General features: G+C 42.8%; 1 non-coding gene across 1 annotated transcript; it reads left to right on the top strand.

Annotated features, from left to right (window-relative positions):
- The first annotated feature begins 5,389 nt into the window (after positions 1-5,389).
- Positions 5,390-5,495, top strand: LOC129011019 (U6 spliceosomal RNA). The gene has a single exon (XR_008493161.1). It is a non-coding gene; the product is annotated as a U6 spliceosomal RNA (small nuclear RNA).
- Positions 5,496-5,853: the final 358 nt, after the last annotated feature.

The following is a 5,853-nucleotide window of genomic DNA, read 5'->3' as shown; positions in this document are numbered from 1 at the left end:
GAAGTCAGGAATTTGAGACCAGCCTGGCCAACATGGTGAAACCCCATCTCTACTAAAAATACAAAAATTAGCCGGGTGTGGTGATGCACACCTGTAATCCCAGCTACTCGGGAAGCTGAGGCAGGAGAATCACTTGAATCTAGGAGGCGGAGGTTGCGGTGAGCCAAGATCGCGCCACTGCACTCCATCTTGGGCAAGGGGGAGACTGTCTCAAGAAAAAAAAAAAAATCAGAAAGAACTAAAAGTTTGGTGAAAGTTTACTTTTCACCCTATTCCTGAACCCCTAGTTTCCTTCCTGGGGCAGCTGTACTTTATTTAACCAGGAGCCTAGTGATGAACATTGCTTGTTAACAGTCTTCTCCTATTATGAATAATGAAGCAATGGATAATCTTGTATATGTCATTTTGTGCATGCGTGAATGTCTTCACTCTATTTCCCTAGAACCTGAGACTGGTGGAGCTTCGTAGGCAAGTGATTTATTAGGAAAGTAGTCTAGGTAGAAATCTAGGAGGGTGAGGGAGGGAAGCAGCCCAGGGGAGAGGAAGAAGGAAAGCAAGAATGGTTTCAGGGGAAGTCTAGACTCAGCCTGTTCCTACCGGGAGCCCTGAAGCATAAAGCGCAAGCAGAATCTGTCTGCCCTTAGGCAAGGGACCAGAACATTTGTACCCCACCATAGACAGTCACTGGTTAAAGCAGCACATAACTCCCATGAACCTCATGTCCAGGTGGCTCTAATCATCCAAGTCCAGTCCCCTGGGGTTGTAGGTACAAACCATTACCAGCAGCGCCCACAGCTCCTGGGGGAATGCACACCACAAAATGGTAGCAGGGATCCCCAGGGATTGAGGTGGGGATACCAACAGGTTCTGCCACAGTGGATATGTTGATGAAAAGAGTCAAACTCTGTTAAATATTTGAAGAGATTTATTCTGAGCCAAATATGAGTGACCGTGGCCCATGACACAGCCCTCAGGAGATTCTGAGAACAAGTGCCCAAGGTGGTCGGGGCACAGCTTGGTTTTTTTTTTTTTTTTTTTTTGAGACGGAGTCTCGCTCTGTCACCCAGGCTGGAGTGCAGTGGTGTGATCTCAGCCCACTGCAAGCTCCACCTCCCAGGTTCACGCCATTCTCCTGCCTCAAGCCTCCCAAGTAGCTGGGACTACAGGTGCCCGCCACTACACCTGGCTAATTTTTTGTATTTTTAGTAGAGACGGGGTTTCACTGTGTTAGCCAGGATGGTCTCGATCTCCTGACCTTGTGATCTGCCCACCTCGGCCTCCCAAAGTGCTGGGATTACAGGCGTGAGCCACTGCTCCCGGCCAGCTTGGTTTTATTCATTTTAGGGAGACATGAGACATCAATCAAATACATTTAAGAAATACCTTGGTTTGGTTCAGAAAGGCAGGACAACGCAAAGCCAGGGCTTCCACGCTATAGGTAAATTTAAATACTTTCTGGTTGACAATTGGTTGAGTTTATCTGAAGGCCTGGGATCAATGGAAAGAAAATGTTCAGGTTAAGATAAAGGATTGTGGAGACCAAGTTTTATTGTGCAGAGGAAGCTCTCAGATAGCTGACTTCAGAGAGAGCAGGTTGTAAAATGTTTCTTATTGCACTTAGAAGGATGCCTGGCTCTTAGCTGATTATCTCCTGGATCTGGAAAGGAAGGAAGGAAAACAAAGGGGGAAAGGGGATTCTCTACAGAATGTGGATTTTTCCCACAAGAGACTTTGCAGGGCAATTTCAAGATATGGCAGAGAAACGTTTTGCGGTAAAATATTGATTTTCTTCCTTGTTATGCCAGAGTCAGATTGGAAAGTAAGTCACAATATACAGGATTAAATAAAACCCATCTGATGAGAACTGATGATTTGTAGGGCATGACTCCCCAGACCCCTTAGATAGGAATTTCGGCAAAAAAAAAAAATCAGAGCTTAGTCCTCATATATCGCTATAGGATACATTCCTGGAGGTAAAATTGCTGGACGAAGTTAACACTATTAGTTGCCTATTTAAAAAATATCCCCCTCTACACACACACACATACACACACACACATTTTTTGTAATAGAACCCTGTTTTTATTTGAAATAGCCATGTGTTCAATTTAAAAACTCACTTTCCCATCCTCATTTGCACTTGTGCTGGTCATGTGACGCTGCTCTTAGCAATAAGATGAAGGTGGTTTCTGAAGGTAGTGTCCTTTTCAGCATAAAAGGACAAAGCTTATTTGCCTTCTTCTTACTTTACTTTATATTCCTCTTTCTGCCAGGAATATAAACGTGACTCTGTGGTGTCACGCGCATCCGTGTGAAGAGACCACCGAACAGGCTTTGTGTGACCAACAAGGCTGTTTATTTCACCTGGGTGCAGGCCGGCTGAGTCCAAAAAGAGTCAGCGAAGGGAGATAGGGGTGGGGCTGTTTTATAGGATTTGTGTGGGTAGTGGAAAATTACAGTCAAAGGGGGTTTTTCTCTTGCAGGCAGTGGCAGGGGTCACAGGGTGCTCAGTGGGGGAGTTTCTAAGCCAGGAGGAGGAATTTCACAAGGTTAATCGCTCAGTTAAGGTGGGGCAGGAACAAATGGCAATGGTGGGATGTCATCAGTTAAGGCAGGAATGGGCCATTTTCACTTCTTCTGTGATTCTTCAGTTACTTCAGGCCAACTGGATGTATACGTGCAGGTCACAGGAGATATGATGGCTTAGCTTGGGCTCAGAGGCCTGACGTGGGTACAGCAGCTATCCTGTGGCCCTGAAACAGAGGCAGGAAAATGAAGACCTATGCACTAAAACGCAGGAAGTCAACCTAATATGTATTAAAATACACTGCGATAAGTGTCTTCTCTTTCCCAAGTCTCGGTGCATAATTATGTCAACGAAAAGAGTCAAACTCTGTAAAATATTTGAAGAAATTTATTCTGCCAAACATGAGTGATCATGGCCCATGACACAGCCCTCAGGAGATCCTGAGAATGTGTACCCAAGGCGAATGGGGTGCAGCTTAGTTTTATACATTTTAGGGAGACATGAGACTTCAATCAAATACATTTAGGAAATACACTGGTTCGGTTCAGAAAGGCGAGACAACTGGAAGGGGGCTGCCAGGTTGCAGGTAGATTTGAAAATTTTCTGGTTGACAATTGGTTGAGTTTATCTAAAGACCTGGATGAATAGAAAGGAAATGTCTGGGTTAAGATGAAGGATTATGGAGACCAAAGTTCTGATTTGCAGAGGAGGCTTTCAGGTAGTGGGCTTCAGAGAGAAGAGGCTGTAAAATGTTTCTTATCAGACTGAATTCTGTGTTGATGTTAATGCCGGAGAGGTATAACGAGGCATGTCTGACCCCTCCTTTCCATCATGGCCTGAACCAGTCTTTCAGGTTAAATTTTAAAAGTGCCCTGGCCAGGAGAAAGTCCATTCAGATGGTTGGGGGGGCCTTAGAATTTTATTTTTGGTTTAGAATTATTACACAAATCTACTTTCATTTATATGGTATTTTATGAATTACAAGTATGCTTTCACAAACCTTTTTCTTCCACCTCACTTTATTTTCACAGTGTCTCCCATCCACAAAACAAGTATTGGTACTCGTGAAAAAAAGACATCTCCCCCAGTACTAAAAGCTAATAATTCATTGATGACTAATTTTGACTTAGTTTGCTTTCCTTCTAACAACTAGCTGAGATGAGCTACTCTAAAAGTATGGGATATAAAATATAGGAAAAATACTCTTGTAACAGAGAGTCTTTTGGGAAGGGGTCCATACCCCAAAATAGAAGTACAGGGTAGAGTCCTGTGAGAGCACCAAAGATCAAAGAAAAGATGCAGTAAATGGGAGGGAAGGAGGGCAAAAGGGATGTCCATGTGTTACTAAAGTCAACTTTTATCTATTCTGAAGTTTTGCACTATAGTCTGTGGGAAATACATTTTCTCTGTATTACTCAGTGTTCCTGCAAACTCAGCCTCTTGAACCACAGATATTGATCTACTATGAAAATGAGAATGCTTGCTTTCATTTCCCCCATAAATATTTGTTCTCTACAACCTTCTTTATGGAGACACTGGCTTCCACTTAAAGGATAATAAAACTTCTGTTATCTTACCTGGAGGCAGAGCCTTACATTCCAGGATAGGGAACTTCCCCTCCTCCCTAGAAAGATCTCCGAAAGAATGTAGAGAACTATCTCTCCATGAATTTGCATGTCAAAAGTGGAGAAAAGCCTCAAAGAGGCTGGTTTTATCTTCCCAGTAGAGATAGATATTTAGATTCCAAAAGCTGAGAATCCACAAAATCCTTTCCTTTTTGTTCCTAAGGAAAATGTGTTTACCTTAGGGAACAAAGCTTTTCCCTCTCCTTTGAGGAGAGTCTCTTTCCTATATGAATTCTCAGGCTTGAGGACAACTCAGCAATGTCACTGTGGCTACTCTTATTGCTGTGAGTAAATAAAGCTCTGATCTTTGACTCCGAGACCTGATGTTTCGTCTAGTATCTATTTATTTATCATATCTATCTATGTGCTTATTTATGACTATGCAAGTAGGGTAAGATCTCACACCCATCACAGTTTCCTTTTTTTTTTTTTTTTTTTTAGAGACAGCGTCTTGCTATACTGCCCAGGCTGGTCTGAAACTCCTGGCCTCTAGCAATCCTCCCACATTGGCCTCCCAAAGTGTTGGTATTACAGACATGAGCTACCTTGCCTGGTCCCATCACAGTTTTTGATTTGACATAATCCTCCTTTAAAAAACTGGTAAATTATGCTGCTTCAGCATATATATGTGTATACATGTGTATATGTGTACCGGTACACATATGCGTGTATATGTACCTGCACATATGCGTACATATGTACAGACATGTACATATATGTACACGTGTATATGTTCATATATGTACACGTGTATATACATATATGTGTATATACATATGTGTATATATGTGCATATATGTATATATACATATGTGTATATGTGTATATGTGTGTATATATACATATATGTGTATATATGTATATATGTGTATATATGTATATATGTGTATATGTGTATATATGTATATGGGTATATATGTATGTGTGTGTGTGTGTGTGTGTGTATATATATATTTTTGTGTGTGTGTGACTGAGTCTTGCTCTGTTGCCCAGGCTGCAGTGCAGTGGCACAATCTCGGCTCACTGCAAGCTTCGCCTCCCGGGTTCATGCCAGTCTCCTGGCTCAGCCTCCTGAGTAGCTGGGACTACAGGTGCCTGCCACTGCACCTAGCTAATTTTTTGTATTTTTAATAGAGACGGGGTTTCACCATGTTAGCCAGGATGGTCTCGATCTCCTGACCTCGTGATCTGCCTGCCTTGGCCTCCCAAAGTGCTGGGATTACAGGCATGAGCCACTGCGCCCGGCCTAGCATATACATTAAAATTGGATGATACAAAGAAGATTAGCATGCCTCCTGTGAAAGGATGACATGCTGACATGGAAATTCGTGCTCCATATTTTTTTCTTAATTGGTAAATTACTCTTTAATAGTGAATCACCCAACATTGTGGGTTTTCTTTTTGTTTTTTGTGGTTTTTTTTTTTTGAGACAGAGCCTCACTGTCTTTCAGGCTGGAGTGCAGTGGCATGATCTTGGCTCACTGCAACCTCCACCTCCTGGGTTCAAGCAATTCTTCTGCCTCAGCCACCTGAGTAGCTGGGATTACAGGCCCATGCCACCACATGCAACTAATTTTTGTATTTTTAGTAGAGATGTGGCTTTGTCATGTTGCCTAGGCTAGTCTCGAACTCCTGGCCTCAAGTGAGGCCCACCTCAGTCTCTCAAAGTGCTGGGACTACAGGCATAAGCCACCGCTCTGG

The sequence above is a fragment of the Pongo pygmaeus genome, chromosome 10, assembly GCF_028885625.2.
Source record: "Pongo pygmaeus isolate AG05252 chromosome 10, NHGRI_mPonPyg2-v2.0_pri, whole genome shotgun sequence".
Taxonomy (NCBI): Eukaryota; Metazoa; Chordata; class Mammalia; order Primates; family Hominidae; genus Pongo; species Pongo pygmaeus.
The sequence above is the reverse complement of the archived record's forward strand: the minus strand, read 5'-3'. Positions and strand labels throughout refer to the sequence as shown.